Here is a 20,610-nt window from a genome sequence, read left to right as displayed (position 1 = left end):
CAAAATCGATAAAGCCCGTAAAACAGAATTAAGTGGTACCGCAAGTTGTCACGATCCTGAGGTGCGGGTAACCAATCCCCTCTCGCTTAGACCTTCGGACACCTAAGCAGCCGGATTTGCGGATTTGTTGGATTAAAAGACTTTTAGATGATAATGAACCCGTCATCCTCGTATCATCATTGGATCAGGCAGGGCATAAAAAACACGTGTCAACATTATTACACCAAAGTTAGGCTCTAGTATGGCCAGAGCATGCTACATGCTGGAATTTCAGATTCCATCTCAACATGTGCTTTCATCAATGTGAGAAACTTAGGTGTTCTCCATGCTTCCTTGAGCTCTATGGTTGAGTGGTAGCGAATCCGTATCAAGTATGGCCAGGGCATACCATATGCTGGAATTTTAGATTCCATCTCAACATGTGGTTCTATTAATGTGAGAAACTTAGGTGTTCTCCATGCTTCCTTGAGATCTATGGTTGAGTGGTAGCGATTCCGTATCATTCCCCCTTTCCTCGAAAAGATTCGTCCTCGAATCTTAATTAGAAGTTGAGGTATCCATGCTCTCTTGATCTCCATGGTTGCTCCATATTTCTTTGCATGACTTCTTGTAATTGATCCACTAGGTAGGACTAATGGATTTTTCATGTTGTTCTCCTTGCTCCCTTGAGTTCCATGGATGAGTGATGGCGGATTCGTATCATCTCATCTCTCATGGCTTCTTCAACATCAAAAGGCTCACTATCAATAAGATGACAGTATAGAGTTGGTTCTTCACTGGGATCTCTTGTGGCTTCATATAGATCTACCAAACGTCTCAACTTTTTTGGCCTTTGTCTAGGCCTTTCACTTTGTGCTTCATCTTCTACTCCAGGAGATGCACTTGAAATAGGATTATCTATCGTCGGTGTTGTGGTTGGATCCTCCAAATCATGATCATTGTTTTCATCCATGGTGAAAGGATAAAAACTATAATTCTTCTTTTTATCATTGTTCCACTTCCAGATTGCTTCTTCATCGATAATGCATCTCTACCGATGATTGTTTTTCCTGTATCGGGATCAAACATCTTATAACCTTTAGAAAATTCTGAATATCCCACGAACAAGTATTTTTTGCTTTTGTCGTTAAGTTTTCTCCTTTCTTCATCATGTACATGAACATGAGCAATGCTTCCAAAAACACGAAAATGAGAGATATTGGGCTTTCTCCCACTCCATGCTTCTTGGGGTGTCATATCTGAAACACTTATTGTTGGAGATCGGTTCAAGATGTAGACAGTACAATCAACTACTTCTGCCCACAGATCCTTGGGCAAATTCTTGCTTTTCAACATGCTTCTGACCATGTCTAGCACCGTTCTATTCTTTCTTTCAACAACACCATTTTGTTGAGGCAATCTCGGGACTGATAGGAAATGGCGGATTCCATGCTCCTCGCAAAATCTTTTGAATTCATTGGATATAAATTCTCCCCCTCTATCAGATCTTAAGGCTTTGATGTAATAATCGCTTTCTTTCTCAACAAGTGCTTTGAACTTCTTGAAAGCTCTAAAAACTTCTGATTTTTCCTTTAAAAAATAACGTTAAAAGTAGTGGTATTTCACCGTCGCCTTTCGGCTCCCACTTATCCTACACCTCTCAAGTCATTTCATAAAGTCAGACTAGAGTCAAAGGAACCATTCTCATTCATTTAAAGAATGGCGAGCACCAATTCATCAGTAATGTTTATTATGTTCCAAACATGAAAAGCAACATTTTAAGTTTGGGACAACTATTGGAGAAAAATTACCAAGTTCACATGGTGAACCGAAAGTTGTTGCTGTTGAATGAAAAGAAGGACCTGCTAGCAAATGTACCAATGTCAAAGAACAGGATGTTCACTCTCAACATCTAGACAGACGTAGCCAAGTGTTTAAAGTCTTGTGTGAAGGATTCTCATTGGCTTTGGTATCTAAGGTTTTCTTTGAACGAACACTCATTAGACTGAGTGCCTTCTAGTCACTCTTGCTACTTTTATGCAAACTGTCTTTTTCTACCTGAGACAGTTGTGCATCTTAAGCCGGGACTACGTAACCTTTTTCAACAATGTCCCAAACATCTTGGGCACCAAGAATGGCTTTCATTTTGATACAACAATTTTTGTAATTGGTTTTGGTGAGCTGAGGAAAATTGTAGGAGATACCGTTGCTATTCATCTTTTATTTGATAAAATCTCTCAAACACACAAAAGTATGAATTTTTTTTTTGGAATAAAAAAAAAATCTCACACCTCTCATTAATCAGGCTTTTAACGTGGCTCTGATACCACTTTGTTGGACTAATTAGGGCTTTAATTAAATAAAAAAAAATCATAAGCACAACAGTCAATGAAAATTAATATTACTTCTGAAAATACTACACTTTTGTTCTATATTTCACTCATATATGGAATACAAGTTTCTGCCAATATTTATAGAGTTTGAAATAGAATGAACACCACAAATATAATCTTTTGTTTCCTGCCACATGTTCCAACTAAACACTTATTTGCCACAAATTTTCAACCATTTACGTGGATGCATCATGTCCATAGTTTCCCTTTGAATTATTTCGCCAACACATACAAAACAATTATGAGAAAAACATTACCATGTGAATTTGTCCAAACTTCCATATGAGCTTTGTCTTGAATACATGTCTTCTTCTCCTCTTTTATTTTATTTAATTAAGTTTAATTATATTGGAATATAAAAGATAAAATAATTAAACTTAATTCAATAAAATAGAAGAGGAGAAGAAGACACATATCCAAGACAAAGCTCACATGGAAGTTTGGACAAATTCACATGGTAATATTTTTCTCATAATTGTTTTGTATGTGTTGGCAAAATAATTCAACGGGATACTATGGACATGATGCATCCACGTAAATGGTTGAAAATTTGTGGCAAATAAGATGTTTAGTTAGAACATGTGGTAGGAAACAAAAGATTATATTTGTGGTGTGCATTCTATTTCAAGCCCTATAAATATTGGCAGAAACTTGTATTCCATATATGAGTGAAATATAGAATAAAAGTGTAGTATTTTCAGAAGTAATATTAATTTTTATTGAGTGTTGTGCTTATGATTTTTTTTTTTGTTATTTCAAGCCCTATAAATATTGGCAGAAACTTGTATTCCATATATGAGTGAAATATAGAATAAAAGTGTAGTATTTTCAGAAGTAATATTAATTTTCATTGAGTGTTGTGCCTATGATTTTTTTTGTTTAATTAAAGTTCTAATTAGTCCAACAAAGTGGTATTAGAGCCACGTTAAAAGCCTGATTAGTGAGAGGTGTGAGATTTTTTTTTATTCCTCCAAAAAAAAAATTCATACTTTTGAGTGTTTGAGAGATTTTATCAAATAAAAGATGAATAGCAACGGTATCTCCTCCAATTTTCCTCAGCTCACCAAAACCAATTACGAAAATTGGTGTATCAAAATGAAAGACATTTTTGGTGCCCAAGATGTTTGGGACATTGTTGAAAAAGGTTACGTAGTCCCGGCTGAAGATACACAACTGTCTCAGGCAGAAAAAGACAGTTTGCATAAAAGTCGCAAGAGTGACCAGAAGGCACTCAGTCTAATCCTTCAAGGATTGGATAATGTAATGTTTAAGAAGGTGGCAGAAGCTACCACCTCCAAGCAAGCTTGGGACATACTACGAATTTCTCTTCAAGGAGAGGAGAAAGTATAAAAAGTTCGACTTTAAATGTTAATAGGTGAGTCCGAGATGATGAAGATGAAGGAGGCGGAAGCAATTATGGATTACTCCTCATGAGTAAAATCTGTCGTTAATCAAATGCGGCAGTATGGAGAAAAAATTGATGAATCGAGAATCATCGAAAAAATTCTACGATCACTACTATCAAAGTTTGACTACATAGTGGTGGCTATGGAAGAATTGCGAGATATAAGTGCAATGACCATTGACGAAGTTGTTGGTTCATTGCAAGCACGTGAGGAGAGGCTAAACAGACAAAAAAAAGTGTCTGTAGAACAAGTCTTTGCGGCAAAGACTTCGTTCAAAGAAAATGAAAATTGTCAAGATGTGAGTCAATCCGGAAGAGGACGTGGTAGAGGTCGTGGAGGAAGCAAAAGAGGAAGAGGACGTGGCAGAAGTCAACAATTTGGAAGAGGTGACAACAGTGATGGAAATACCCAGTTCACAAGAGGCAGAGGTCGTGGACGAGGAAGAGGAAATTGGAGGCAAAATGATAGACGTGACAAGTCAAATGTTCAATGTTACAATTGCTCCAAATTTGGCCACTACACATTAGAATGTTGGAGTCCGCCTAAGCAAGTAGAGGAAACAGCTAACAACATTCAAGATGAGGATGTAACCGGCACGGTATTACTAACCTGTGAAGGTGAACAAAGTCCAGGAAATAACATATGGTATCTTGACAATGGTGCAAGTAATCATATGTGCGGATATAAGAAAAGATGTGATCTACAATTGTGCAAGCACTCCTGAAGCGGTTGTTCATGTACAGGAAAGTGGGACACCAAAGGAACTAATGGGAGCGTGTGTTAGTGGATCCTTTTGGTAATCACCTGTGAAGCTTATAAAAAGCGTAAGGGACCAACAAAAATGGAACCAAATTCTCCGACGAATTCAACTAATCAAATTAGACTCTCAAATGAGTCAAGCAATTTTATATTGAAAGCCTTGTTTTTATTTTTCTAAGCATTGTCTATTTACGTTTCCTATAATTATAAGCTCTTTTTTCAATACAAGCATTCAATTTACTTTTTAACCTATCAAGCTCTCTTTTATAATTTTCTCTACCAATTTTATTTTAATCGCATAACTGGTGAAGCGTTTATCGTGAAACCAAACCCACAGCCTAGAAGTCAGATCGAGCACACTTTATTTTCAGTTGGTGTACTTCACACACCTGGCATGCCCGCAATTGATCCATAAACAAGTTGTTAGCCAAGCGGATTCATTGCTAAGAACCAACAATCTTTAGTGGCACGCCCGGTGGGACATACTTTTGTGCATTCCATCTTTCACTTGAGTTTTGAGAGAACACCATGACTTGAAAAACTCATTCTGTTGTTGAAAAAGAAACTGTTGCTTGGTCTCTGGATTCGGATGCAGGACCTATAGGAGTAGGCCTTAGAAGCCCTGAAAGAGTGGAAGGAGAAATCAACTCTCTTTGTAACACCCACTGGCCAATCCCGGAGAACCAGACGGTGGATGCCACAATCGGTGCTGGAGCACCGTTTTATGTCACTTATTAAAGCTAGATCACAAATTAGAAGTGGTTTGATTTTCATAAGGAGGCAAGTAATTAACATTTTTTGTTGTTAAAAAAAATAAAGAAAATAATATTTAAGGAAATTCCTACAAAAATTTTGCAAGAATTTCCCCTAAAATTTAACTTGCCACACAAAGAAAATATACACACTTCCAAGTTTCTCCAAATCCCAAAACTCCAAGTCAACACAACATGCCACAAGCACTTCTAAATATCCATCAATATACTTAGGTTCCATCACAATATTCTAAACACATTCTTTTCAAGGAAGAGATAATCATCATACACCAAAAATATAATAAGATGTTCTTTCCTTAACTAATAATAACTCTGAATAAATTCGAAACTTATGATATACAACCTCCATAACACAATATTTTATATACATGCCAAAAATCACCATTTACAAAATATCCTACCCAAAATGTTATATCTACTCTAATGCTACTCCTCTGGTCTTGAAAAACATCCTCCGCTCCTAACCTGTGCGTGATAAAAATCAACGCGCTGAGTGGAAGACTCAGTGGTGCTAAATAACCAACAATTAAAATAACAAGAATAGCCAAGGCAAGTCTCGCAAGTGCTAATTTAATTAAAACACTTTGAAAGCAATAAGAAGATTATAAATACAAATATGTCTTCATTCGTTTATAGCAAAAATAAAATTTCATTCTTTAGTTAAGGCTCGTACTAAGACAGAATGAACATAAGCAGATTTGATCGTGGCCTATGTTAGTGCCACCCTCATCACACAATCGTGGCCTATGAAAGTACCACCCCCATCACACAATTAAGTGCGTCTGCCTATTTATAAGGACTGATAACCCTAGCATATGATTATAGCTTCACATAACAAAATGAATATTATTTCTAGTGTGGTATATTAAGAAATAAATGAGGAATTATTTTAGTGGAGTTAATTTAATTAATTGGTGGAGTGAAATCATAAGTAGAAGAGAATTATGTGAGGAATATTTAGAGCCATTGGATGAGATTACTTAGGACTTGATCTTAGCCACACATTTGGCATTAAATTAGGAAGTAAAATTTGACTTTGTCACCTTAAAGTTATCACCACCTAAGTCACACTTTTTCTTTCTTCTCTTCTTCTTTTCCAACGCCATTTTCATCTTCTTCCTCTTCCTTCATTTTCTTCATTTTCTTACCTCTAAATTACCACCAAGCTACCTAATTAAACCATGGAATAGTACTTAATTCTTAAGAATTAAGTCATAGAAGTTGAGATTGGTGAGTAAAAGCAAAGAGAATTGAAGTTACCATTGAAGCAAGTAAGTGGTGGTTTTTGAGTTTTGTGACTTAATAAGTAGAATTCATGGTTTAGACATGTTACTGATGCATTAAATCATGCTCCATCTATTTCTTTTGTCAATTTTTGCTTTTAATGTTGATTTCTCATACTTTGAAGAGGTTGGAGAAGCATCCTCAAAAGGTAAAGAGAAAGCCAAGGAGTAAGGCTTTCCAAGCTTATTCAAGCTTGTTAATAAGGTTAGTGCAATAATATTCTCTTTCCCCTTTCACTTGTTTAAGTTGTTTTTACATGGTGAGGTTTTTGAATGTATTTTGGGAACTTTGTATGTTTTGGTTAAATTGATGAATTTTAATGTTAGATATGTTCTTAAGTGGGATTGGACATCCTTTTCGACCCCTTTATACTTCCCATCTATTTCTGACTTCTTCATGAAAGTTGTAGCTCTATTTCTCAGCTTTCCAAAACATATTCTTATGTCTAATTCCAATACTTGTAGCTCAACTTATGATTTAAATACCAAAACTGATTTTGTTATGGTGTCTTACCTGTATATCCAAAACGATTGTCTATTTTGACCACTAAAATGGAAAAATAATGTCTTATGTTCTTCATAAAAGTTATAGCTCTACCTCTTAGCTATCCAACCCATTCTCTTGTGTCCAAGTTGGAGATACATAGCTCAACTTATGGCTGAAACACCCAAACTGACTCTGTTGTATCGGGCCACATGTATCACTGAATTGAGTGCCCATTTTGACCACTATAATGACAAGATTAGGTTCTGAGTTCTTCATAAAATTTGTTTCCCTATGTCTTCATACTTCTATCGTTCTAGATTGGTTTAATTTGAGTGTTTGGTTAAGTAGGAATTCAATAAAAATTGGACTTGGTTCTACTGAATCAGGTTTGATCTGATGGTCTATGTTCCTAGCTTTTGTTTACTATCTTACCGATTGATCTGGACTGTGGTCCCTTCATAACATTTGTAGAATTTTGTCTTAGCTTTCTAATGACTCTAATTTCATTCAATTTGGAGACCCATAACTCAAGTTATGGTTTAAAAATCCAGCAAAGGTCAAGCTTATGAAAATGTCGAAAATTTCTTGATTTATGTAGTTTTATACTATATTAAATATATATACTATCTTTAAAAGAATGTAGTAATTTTTATAAGTTGTTAGTTGAGAAATTTTGAAATGATGGGTATTAAGTAATGAAGTGTTTTGATTAAGAATTTTGAGTAAGTAATAAAATCCTTTGTGAAAGAATGATTTTGATTTGGGCTCTACTATGCATGATTGAAATGTGGTGTGATGAGATTAAATATGCATAGTAATTTTTCCGGACTAAAATAATACCAAGTCCCGAACTGATGGTACTATTCACAGACCGGTAAATCACTATGACCGACACTAAAAGAATAATCAGACTGTTACACTCTTGCTCAAAATCCCATAGAAGTTGCACTTACCTCTGACGACCTCAATAAACATTCAGGTAAAATGACTTTTGTTTCTGATGACATCATTAACTTTAGTTCTTCTGATGTGAAGGCAATGCTAGAAAAAGAGAGGAACAATAGTTAGATCATAGCCTAATTGCTACAAACCATGAATGTCTTCATGGAGAAGGTCACTGGAAAGAAGATTGATGTCGTGGACTGACCCGTCAATCAATCTCCTACTAGCAAGTCTGCCGCTAAGGAGGGGAATGAATCTTCATCCAAGTGTGCCAAAGAACTCGAGGGGGCAACTACCTCGAAATCCCTTAAGGGGCACTGACAGTGGTCATGCTCTTGCTGAAGAGCGGTATCAACCACCACATATGAGAGAGGAGCCGGTGCACCATCCATCAAAGGTGCCACTCTAGATAGGCCGCCCCACTAGCAGGCCTACATTTTTTTCGAGACCACTAGTCATATGACTAACCCAAGTGTCTATGAGGTTGAGGCTTCTCATGATTCTCAGTCATTAACAAGCACAGGAGGAAGCCAAGGAACTAGAGGGGTTGCCTTCAATACAGTTCCCTAGAATACATACACTAATATCACTACGGTTCCTCAAACGACAGGTAATCCTGTTCTTGAGATTCCCCAAGTCAACATGGATGTTTTGAGGGATGCTGAGAACGAGCTGTGTGGGCCCTGGCCTCAGACAAGTTGATCACCCAAAGTTTGTGAAGTCGTATTCAAAAACAATTGACAGAGAGAACCCTTATCCCAAGGGGTACAGAAATTCAGATTTCACATTATTCTTTGAAGAAGATGGACAATCCACCGTGAAGCATATAACAAGATTCACCATCCAATGTGGGGAACTTGTCAATCTGGAGAATTTTGCTAACTATAAGTTGCGACTGTTTTCTAACTCCTTGACAGGTACAGCTTTCACCCAATATTCAACACTTATGAGGAACTCAATCAATTCATGGTATAGGATGGAGCGTCTCTTCCATACCCAATTCTTTAGAGCTAAGCCAGAGGTTTGTATGGCCAAGTTATCCATGCTAACACAAAGAAGTGGAGAGATGGTTAACTCATTTATTGCAAGGTTTAAGAAGCTGAGGAATAGGTGTAAGGCATTCTTACTTGAACACGACTTTGTAAAGATGGCTTAGAGAGGCTTGGACTTCAAGCTGAGGAAGAAATTCCAAGGGATGGAGTTTAGAGATTTCTATGAGCTGGCGGCTAAGGTAGCAGAATGTGAATAGCTACTAAAAGAAGAATCACAGATCAAAAGAAGCTCACCAGGAACTTACTATCAAGAGCTTCATCAGGAAATAATTATGGCTGACTTGGTGAATTTAGGTTCCTTTGTGTGTCCAAACCTTGGAGCTCCAATAAAGACAGCTCCTTAGAAGAAGAAATCCATTTCAGAGACTCAATTTACATTTGATGTTTCTAAGACAGAGGAGATATTTGATTTCTTGCTAAAGGAAAAGTTTATATCTCTTCCATTTGGTCATAAGCTGCCGACAATAGAAGAGATGAAGGGCAAGCAATACTTATAAGTACCATGATTCCTAGAACTATAATACTAATAACTGTTGGAGTTTCAGGAATGCTTTATAGGATCGCATTAACAGAGGAGTGTTGAGGTTCCCTGACAAAGAGTAGATGTTGATTGATGAGGATCCTTTCCCATCTGTGGCATCTATCAATGCTATTGAAGTAGATATAAGGAGTATCATTAATCAATTGAAGAAGCTGCAAGTTCATTCGAAGTCCTTGAAGACACCTAAAGAGTCATAAAAATATTGGCAGTAGAAATTTTCAGAGGGAGTTGGATCCGCAAAATAACTAGAGTGTTAATTACTGAAGCTTCAGAGGATCCTAACTCATCTCCTAATAGTTCATCAGATGTTTCTAAAGTCAGTTCAATATCTTCATTAGCCATCGCGCCTTATAAGAGGCCGAGGTGGGAGCCTAAGGTGATAGAGCTCCATGATTAAGAAATCATATTCTAATAAGGAGATAGCAGCAGCTGCAACTGCTGTCTCTAAAGCTTATTTATAGCAAATATTTGACAGGTTAGCTATGAAAGATTTGCAGGAACTTGATGAGGCTGAGGTAATCTTTGAGGAAGAGCTGGTGGATGATTTTAGGGGAGATATCTAGTTGCATGAGCTTAGCCTTACGCCACCAAAGTTGGATGACATTCTTATAGGAGTCCAAGATCCCTTAGAAGAAATTAACTTTAAAACACCTAAGGATCTAAGGTTAACATATGTTAGCAGTCTGTTGAAACTTAAGCTTAAACAAAAGATCACAACTGTTTGTACTCATAAGGTCTTAGAGGAAACACGTATTGGCTATCAAGTAGCAACAGAGAGCCGCCCTAGAGAATTACCAATAATCGTTACCTCAATGAGTACTAGCCCACTAAGTGGGAAATTAATGATCATCAGTAATGAATGCAGTGGGGCTGATCCCACGGCCCCATTAAGAAAGGTCACCTGTTGTAACATCCCTTCCCGGTCCACTCGTTAACCCGAATGAACCGAGCCGAGACGCTACAATCCGGTTGACTCTATGTCCTGTCATGCTGATATCATAATGTATACTGACTATTATATCATGCTGATGCTGTTTACATTAATACTGTACTTAATATTTACAAGACATGATACTAGTTTCCAAACTGAAATGGGCCCAACTATGTGCCCTGTACATGCCATGATAAGGATAAACAAAATCAAAATATCAAAATGAGTAGCTATCCTGAAGACTGGCTCTTCCAGAGCTGAACTGCAGCAGTTGTAAGCTGACTCTCTACGGTCCAGTCCCAAAACCTATGAGTTAAACAAGTAACTCGCTGCGCAAATAAAACTCAGTGGATATCTCAACTTATAAAGAAACATAGAAGCACATACATATGTAGAAATAAACATGTAAACATATATGGATAAATAACCATGTAAGCACACATATCTGGATACTTCCATTGACGTACTTGCTGCTCATTATACTGTATGATTATGTAATTTGTAGTCAATATAACTGTTTAGCTCCATAAGGTTATAGTGAAACCAAAGTGATAAGAAGAACTGTATGAAACTGGATGAATACTATATGACTGGGCTGCTATGGCCATTATATAATCATATTCACTCAACGGCCTGTAGCCGGAGTACCAAACTGTATGGGGTGCAGATTTGCTGTCCTATGTCGCAACATAGCCTTCTCTATGTGGTTTCTACCTAACCTCAATGGAGCATAATATAGGTATGTCAATAGTATAAAACAAAAGCATATTAACTTCTTCATAACTTCATAAACCATATTGTTTACCTGGTTTCACATCATTTGCATGCTTGTATGTTGTTTTGATACATGTTGTCACGTTGTCTTTTTGTTTTAAAATGATTGGAGGCGTTGAGCAAAGGAATACAATTGCATAGAAAAAGAGGTCCAAAAGAGCACCAAAACACAAGTCGCAAGCGTGCCATGAAAAGTCGTGAGCGCGAGAAGCACACATGAGGGTCAGTGAGTTTACAGGTAAGATTCGCGAGCGTGCCATGAAATTCACGAGCGCGAGAAGCACCCTCGCGAGTCAGAGAGGTTACAGGCACAATTCGCGAGCGCGACATGAAATTCGCGCGCGCGAGTCGTGTTTCCAGCCTGCGCAGTGTGTACTATTTTCATCATATCTCTCAATTTATAACTCTAATTTAGGTGATTCAAAAACCCATAGAAAGATAACACATAGAGGAACAAATAACTCTTCTAGACCACTTCCTAATTTCATCGTTAAATAGGGTCAAAATCAAGGTGAAGTTACTAGTAAATTTTCCAGCAAAACCTATTTAAGTAAAAACTCAATATTTACTTCATTTATTCATTTCATCCCATGCTTTCTCACCATTTCTAGTCCTCTCACTCAACATTAAGCAACATATTTTCTCATTATCAACACACCACACAAGTTCTCATACAAGGAAAGTGGTAAATTAAAAGAGATATCAAACCTTCACTCCAAAAAGATTGAGCTCTTCTTAGCCTTCTTTTTCTGCTACCTTTGAGCTCACTTCACCTATAAATAAGAATTCTTATGAATTATCTACAATATAACTAAATTATAGGTTGAATAACATAGAGCTTCAAGAAATTCTACTTATTTGGATAGAATAGAGGTTGAATTGAATGCTTAACTACCCTTAAAATTGATGGAGATAAAGTTGAAGAAGATGGAGAAAGGAATTTGAGGAAAGGAGATGAAGATAAGGATGAAGAAAGGAAAATGAAATGGTAAGCACGGGTAGGCTCTAAAATATCAATGATTTTGTGTGTAAAATTACCAAATGGTACCTCAATTGTCAAAAGGTTACAACTTAATACCCAAGCTTTATGTTTTAGTGCAAGTAAGTCCTAATCCTTATACTTTGATCTTTTTGCTTCATGCAAATAAATCCACTTCTTATCATTAGTATTATAACTCCCATCCTACCCACTCTGGACTCTACTGGCTCGAACAAGATTTTGGTTCAGCCCAACTCAACTCGACTCTATGCAATGACTCGACTCGGTAGGATGTCACACCTGTAGCAAGCAACACAACAATATAGGCAAGTGACATAGCTGATCCTATAACAATCATGAATAAAGTAAATAGGCCCACTGGTCATTTCTTTCATAAATGTGTAAAGGCCAATTCACGACTTTAAATATATTCATACCAATTCCAAAAAAAAAAAAGGAGGGTCAGTCGGGGTTCATATCTTGAAACTGATGTTAGATCTACTGGTGCTATGAAATAGTAGACGAGTGTCTCTCATGGCTTTCTATCCAAGCCTGTACCTGAGAAGAAGAATGTAGATCACTCAGAAAAAAGGAGTAAATCTCAGGTAATGGGTCCTCAATCTCAGTAATAACAAACAAATAAAATTAGAAGAGGAGCTATCTACAGGTGCGACACAGGGTAGGTGCAATAGAGCATACCTGTGGAGAAGAGATAACTGCAACATTTGAATCTTAAAAAGTGAGAAGAGGAGACTGTCGAAGCAAAAGACATATGAGCCAAGGGAGTCACCTCAATTAAAAAAATATATCTAGAAACAGCTGATAGAGAGGATGATGAACAAATCACAAATGTCCATTAAGAGAACCTGGCAGAAAGAAAGGGTCCAAAGTTTAGCAGAGCAACTTACTTGAGAAGCGGGTGCATTAGTAAGGGCACCGCCCAAGGAGTTAGCAAATGGAGCAGAGGAACCTGTCACTGAAAAATTAAAGGTACACGATGCATATTCCATCTTAGAGGAATTAGTTCTTTCCATTAGTCAGATTAGAGAAATATTTTCATTGGTGCCAAAATTTGGAAAAATGGTTGCGTGGAATTGGTATCGGAATTTGGTGCCTCTGGAATAATTTTTTATTGGTTTCATGCCTATGATTCTTCAAAACATTCATTAGAGGCAAATCATAGGAACCAAACCATTAATTCCCATTGCACCAAATCACTACCATCTTAAAAAGTTCCATTTATATATATATATATATATATATATATATATATATATATATTAAAAAAAAAGAAAGAAAGAAAGCAAACAAAAAGGAGAGGAAAGAAAAAATGCACCTGTGGTTGGTTGATGCTTTTATATTTTTATTATTATTAAAAAAAGGGAGAGAATGATTCGAAAATAATTTTGCAGTAGCCAAACAAAAGCAAATCGGAAATAGCTTTGAAAGCAATAAATGGCCACGATTTTCATCAATTCAAAGGCCAAAGCTTTATATTTGGCTATCTAAGAAAGTTAGAAAATGGCCATGAAAATGGGATGATGGAGTAGCATATTCGCAGTAGCAATGAAGGAAAGAAAGAAAAGAACAGAAGATGGCAGTCGTGCAAACGAGAAAGAAAAAAAAAAGTGAATCATCATTAGGGTTTCTTATTTATTTGTTATTTTTGAATTTTTAATTTCTAAATGGATTTGGATTTGCAAAATGGGCTAACATATTAAGCATAGCCTATCAAACCAACTTAATATGGGGGCAATTGTTGAACCCGTTCTGTTAGTTTTTGAATTTGGGCTTTATATTTTGGGTTTGGGTTTGGGTTTGGATGTTTAATTAATTGAGACCCAATTAATATAATTTTGAGTTATTAATTGATCAATTATTTTATATTAATTAAATTAATTAATTAAAAGAAAGAGATAAAGAAGATGTGATCTTCAGTTGTGCAAGCATTCCGATTGTTCACATACAGGAAGGTGGGATACCAAAGAAACTAATGGGAACGTGTGTCAATAGATCCTTTTGGTAACCACCTGTGAAGCTTATAAAAGGAGCAAGGGACCAACAAAATAGAATCAAATTCTCTGACGAATTCAACAAATCAAATGAAAATCTCTAACGAGTCAAGCAATTTTATCTTCAAAGCCTTCTTTTCATTTTCCTAAGCACTATCTATTTACATTTCCTGTAATTATAACCCCTTTTTTCAATACAAGCATTCAATTTACTTTTCAAGTAATCAAGCTCTCTTTTAGAGTTTTCTCTGTCAATTTTATTTTAATCACACAACTGGTGAAGCGTTTGCCGTGGAACCAAACCCACAGCCAGAGGTCAGATCGAGCGCACTTTATTTTTCAGTAGGTGTACTTCACACACCTGGCACACTCACAGTTAATTCACAAATCAAGCTGTCAGTCACCGGATTCGTTACTCTTTTCCAAAAAAGAACCACCAGTTTGTTTTTGAAAAATAATTTATTTTTGGAAAATGTTTTCCTTAAAAAATATTTCCTAAATGTCTTGTTTTCCATTATTTGGTTGTAATTTTGAAAATTAGTTAAAACTATTAAAATTTTTAACTATAAAACTATAAAAATAAAAATAATAATAATATAAATTTCGTACTTTAAAATTTTATAGTTAAATATGAGAATAATGCAAAAAAAAGAAGATTATAAAAGTCGCCGGTGACTGGTAGTGATAGTCAATGGTAGCTCATAGTGTTAGTGAACAGTGAATGGTGATAGTGACTACCGATGATTAATAAATTAAAAAAATATGGATTTATAAGACTGTAATAAGTTTCTTAAAGTTCAAAAAATATTTTACGCTTTTGAAAATGGGTAGTTATTTTCTTTAAAAATAACTTAATTTTCTTTTGATCAGAAAAATATTTTCTATTGACCTTTTTTTCTTTTGAACGCCCTAAAACAATGAAAAAAAATAAAAAATACTATCATGTAAGCTATTTTAAGGAAACAAAAGTAGCCTAATCCATCGATCATTTTCCAAGAGATTAACATTTCTACATTTAGTGTACGGGGCCCAAGAAAGAAAATTTTCTAAGTCAAGTCAATGGGCTTGATTTTTATATTTGGGCTGAAAGGGACAATAATATTTCCTAAACAAATTTACTTATTACTTTCAAATCCAATCCAAAAGATGATTCCAATAGTTTCATTTATAATTTATTTATTTATTTTTAATATTATATAAAGAGGTTATAGCTTAAAAAAAGGAAGTCGACATTGATCATGATGCTAGACTCTCATATAATTTTCTCTTTCATATAAGGTGAGTGAAATTTGGATTTTTTCTTAAGTTTGTGAAATTAAAATTTGAATAAATTCTTCAATTCTTTATTCTATTATAAATTACGAAATAAATATAATAGCATTGGACCGTAATAATAGAATGATTATTAGAATTATTTTGAGGACGTCTATTATGAACCCTCCCGATATGAGTGAAATTATAAACCTAAAATGTTTCATAGAATTTTAATTGCATATTTTAAAGGTTTTGATTTATAGAAAGTTGATATTTGACAAGAACTTTCACATTTAGATTATCAAATATGAATAGGTTATTTTAATGTTTATGGAAATATAAAATTATTTCTACAATTTTAACATTTATTTGTGGAAAAAATGTTTAGTTGAGCTTTTATGGTAATCATATGAATTGTTTTTTCCCAATAATATTGATGAAATGTGTTATACAAATTCTTTTTTTTTTTTTAAATAAGCTCTTTCCACTTCATTCATCCAAAATTAGATAGCATTATAAGCCAAGTAAATTCGAGCTGAGTATTGAGTTCAGTTTCGAGCTGAGTATTCACACTCGAACTTAATTATTAAATTAAAATTTTTTACCCTTTTCAGATTCAAGTTTAAATTCAAAATTTATTTTATTTATTAAACAAACTCGAAATCAATTCGTTAAGCTTATGGAACGAATTTGAATCACCTTTTTTTAAATCCGGTTTCAAATAATTTAGACTTAACTCATTTACAACCATCATTCCCAATCTTAAGATTTGAGTGCAAGATTTTATGATAGAAATCATAAGTATTAAATGCGATTTTTTTTTTTTTTTTTTTTTACAAGTTGATTTGTTTGTGATGTTTGATTTTTCAGTGAACATGAGATGGTCCCCGACAGCATATAGAAGAAGCAGTTGTCGTATAGTTATCAAGGCATATTGGGACAAGCTATGGCGGCATTCGACCCTCTTTAAGAAGCTATGATTGCCTTCACTAAAACAAATGGCCTAACTCTCTCTTCACACATTCACACAATAAAGCCAAAAAGAGATATTTACACATACAGTCATTTATTTAAATACAAAATTATCTTTATTTTGCATGTCCAATAAATTATCTGACATTCACTGAAATAATATAATTTTCAAAATACATTTCGGGTTTATTTTCCAAAGGAGAAAAAGTTACAATTGGCTGACAAAAACCACATAGTACACAAAAAGAACCGGTCCCAAGTGTGGTCACATTACTCTGAACTTGGACCTTGCATATAATGTACATGCTCCTTTTGGGTAAGCCATGCTATAACACTTTTATGAGCTTTTCTTGGACCAGGCGGAAAGAGAAAGTACCTAAGAGCCCATCAATGGCTCCTTTATGTCGTCAATTGGAGCGATTGATACACTATAATGTATAATATCTTAGGCTGCTTTGGTTCAAGATCACGTAAATACACTTATAGAGAAATTATTTTTTTGAAAATATAGTTCAAATATGTTTATTGTATGTCAAATTTTAGGTAATTATAACTATATTAATAGAATGATATTACACACTAAGACATAGTCTAGTAATAAGTGCATGTATGAATTGGCAATAGATCTGTATTCGAATACCCAATATGTAAAAAAAATGATATTAGGATTTTCCTAAATACGTCTATTATAATAGTAGAAGTTAATATATTATTTAGCAAAATAGTGATAATAGGTATTTTATTATGGAGGTATAATTTCCTAACTCCTTGATCCTTGAAGAAGTTACTTCATATACAATTGAGAAAGTCGACACTTTAATTTTATGAGAATTCTCAATTAAATAAGTTGTCAGTTATTAATTTCTGAAAACTTCAAGTTCCCTATCTTAATTGGTCAAAACAAAAGAGACCTTATTGTCCTGTAATTTTAAAAATAATTGACATGTATACATAGTTTCTTTATTAGAAAAATTATAGTATCAATTTTTTAACTATATTTGGTAAAACTTTCATCAATTAGTGATTACCGGAGTACGGTAGATTTATGAGTCTCACTTTATTTTTATCTATGTCTAATCTATAGTGATTGTGTTTTTTCTTTTTCTATTTCCTAACAACTATTGGAAGAAAGAAAACTTCCTAGCTATAATAAGATTTGTCTTTGCAATTATTCTAATCTTGGTCATAAATTGTGATTTAAGAAACCGAAGAAAAAGCTCAATCATAAGATTTTTGGACTTGAAGCACATTCAAGTTGGGTTTCAAACAATAGGTTTCTACTTGGATGGGCTTAAAAAAAGTTCAATGAAAAATTGTTTAGTTGAAATCAACCCATGGGGTCAAAAAATAAAAAAATTATTCTTAGAGGTGTAATTCAGTCGGTATGGTATGAAATGAAATAATCCTCGTTTTTTATTTTATAATTTCATTCCAACTATTTTTTTGAAATTTAAAATTCCATTCCATATCATTTCATTGAGTAATTTAAAATTTTTTGACTATTAATATAAATCTAGCCTATTATGATACATATTAAGGTATAAATTTTTTAAATTTAATAAGGAATAGGAAATTAAATATAAAATACTAAGAAAAATAATTAAATTGCAATAAAATAACAAATTAATATCTCATATAACTAAAAATTTAAGTTCATTGATGAGAAATGGTGCATGTTTTAGTTGATAATCTTCTATTAATTAGTAATCAAGTAATAATAAATATGTAAATCAAGAAGTCTAGACCATCATGGAATGGATATAATAGAACCTAACAATATAAACTTACATAGAAAAATAAGAATATAAAAAAAACATAAATTAGACGAAGGGAATAATTCATACAAGATATTTGTAAAAGTTTTGATTAAGAGTTTATCATTAAAAATGAAATTTTCTTATAAGCGCAACAAAAGACAAGGGTAATATTTTTTCTTGATTACTACACAACTTCAAGCGCAACAAAAGACAAGGGTAATCCAAAATTAGTTGTACCTTTCACATAGCAAAGTATCCTCTTAGCAGCATTCCAATGTAACATTGTTGGTGCTTCCATATATCTGCTCACTAGCCCAACTGCATACAAAATATCTGGCCTTGTGCACGTCAGGTATCTAAGACTCCCGATCAGACTTCGAAAAATTGTCGGGTTCACTCTTTCTCCATCTTCATCCTTGGTCAATTTTAAGCTGCATTCAACAGGAGTGCTAACAGGATTGCAATTCTCCATCTTGAATTTCTTCAAGATCTCCTTAGTAAAACCATTCTGAGAAATAAAGATGCCACCTTCGCTTTGCTTTACTTCAATACCAAGATAGTATAACAATAGGCCAATGTCAGTCATCTCAAATTCACAAGCCATCGTCTTCTTGAAATCATCAAATATTTGAGGATTGTTCCCGGTGAAAATAAGATCATCCACGTATAAGCAAACAAGCATCATGTCTCCATTTTTCTCCTTCATATACAAAGCATATTCATGGGGGCATTTGACAAATCCATTCTCTTGAAAGTACTTGTCAATACGGTTGTTCTAAGCTCTTGGTGCTTGCTTGAGTCCGTACAATGCCTTCTTCAGTTTAAACACTTTTTCTTCAAGGCCTTTGACAATGTATCTTGGCGGTTGCTGAACATAAATTTCTTCCTCCAAGTATCCATTCAGAAAAGCAGACTTAACATCCATTTGATGAATCTTCCATCGATTTTGAGCAGCAACTTAGATCACCAGTCTGACAGTCCCCATTCTTGCAACTGGTGCAAAAACTTCATCATAGTCAATACCGTGTTTTTGACTATATCCATTTGAAACCAATCTTGCCTTGTGTCTTACAATCTCTCCTTGTGCATCTTTTTTTGCCTTGAACACCCATTTAACACCAATGGGTCTTTTATCAGCTGGAAGTTTAGTCAACTCCCATGTCTCATTCTTCTCGATTGCTTAGATCTCCTCCTCCATGGCTTTTCTCCGTCTCTCATCTCTCATGGCTTCTTCAACATCAAAAGGCTCATTATCAATAAGATGACAGTAAAGAGTTGATTCTTCACTGAGATCTCTTGTGGCTTCATAGAGATCTACCAAACGTCTCAACTTTTTTTGCCTTTGTCTAGGACTTTCTCTTTGCGCGTCATCTTTTGCTCCAGGAGATGCACTTGAAATAGGATTATCTATCGTCGGTGTTGTGGTTGGATCCTCCAAATCATGATCATTGTTTTCATCCATGGTGAAAGGATAAAAACTATAATTCTTCTTTTTATCATTGTTCCACTCCTAGATTGCTTCTTCATCGATAGTGACGTCTCTACTGATGATTATTTTTCCTGTATCAGGATCAAACATCTTATAACCTTTAGAAAATTCTGAATATCCCACGAACAAGTATTTTTTGCTTTTATGATCAAGTTTTCTCCTTTCTTCATCATGTACATGAACATGAGCAATGCCTCCAAAAACACGAAAATGAGAGATATTGGCCTTTCTCCCACTCCATGCTTCTTGGGGTGTCATATCTGAAACACATATTGTTGGAGATCGGTTCAAGATGTAGACAGCACAATCAACTACTTCTGCAAACAGCTCGTTAGGCAAATTCTTGCTTTTCAACATGCTTCTGACCATGTCTAGCACCGTTCTATTCTTTCTTTCAACAACACCATTTTGCTGAGGCGATCTTAGGACTGATAGGAAACGGCGGATTCCACGCTCCTCGCAGAATCTTTTGAATTCATTAGATGTGAATTCTCCCCCTCTATCGGATCTTAAGGCTTTAATGTAATAATCGCTTTCTTTCTCAACAAGTGCTTTGAACTTCTTGAAAGCTCTAAAAACTTCTGATTTTTCCTTTAAAAAATAACGTTAAAAGCTCTAACAACAACATTAATTATATTGGAATATAAAAGATAAAATAATTAAACTTAATTAAATAAAATAGAAGAGGAGAAGAAGACACGTATCCAAGACAAAGCTCACATGGAAGTTTGGACAAATTCACATGGTAATGTTTTTCTCATAATTGTTTTGTATGTGTTGGCAAAATAATTCAGAGGGAAACTATGGACATAATGCATCCACGTAAT

The 20,610-nt window shown here is 34.7% G+C and overlaps 1 pseudogene; it reads left to right on the top strand.

Moving 5' to 3' along the window:
- The first annotated feature begins 3,467 nt into the window (after window positions 1-3,467).
- On the top strand, window positions 3,468-10,178 carry LOC119369209 (uncharacterized; annotated as a pseudogene).
- Window positions 10,179-20,610: the final 10,432 nt, after the last annotated feature.

Source organism: Jatropha curcas, chromosome 1 (genome assembly GCF_041381405.1).
Source record: "Jatropha curcas cultivar XTBG-Jc1 chromosome 1, XTBG_Jcur_1.0, whole genome shotgun sequence".
NCBI lineage: Eukaryota > Viridiplantae > Streptophyta > Magnoliopsida > Malpighiales > Euphorbiaceae > Jatropha > Jatropha curcas.
This window is presented reverse-complemented; position numbering and strand designations above follow the sequence as displayed.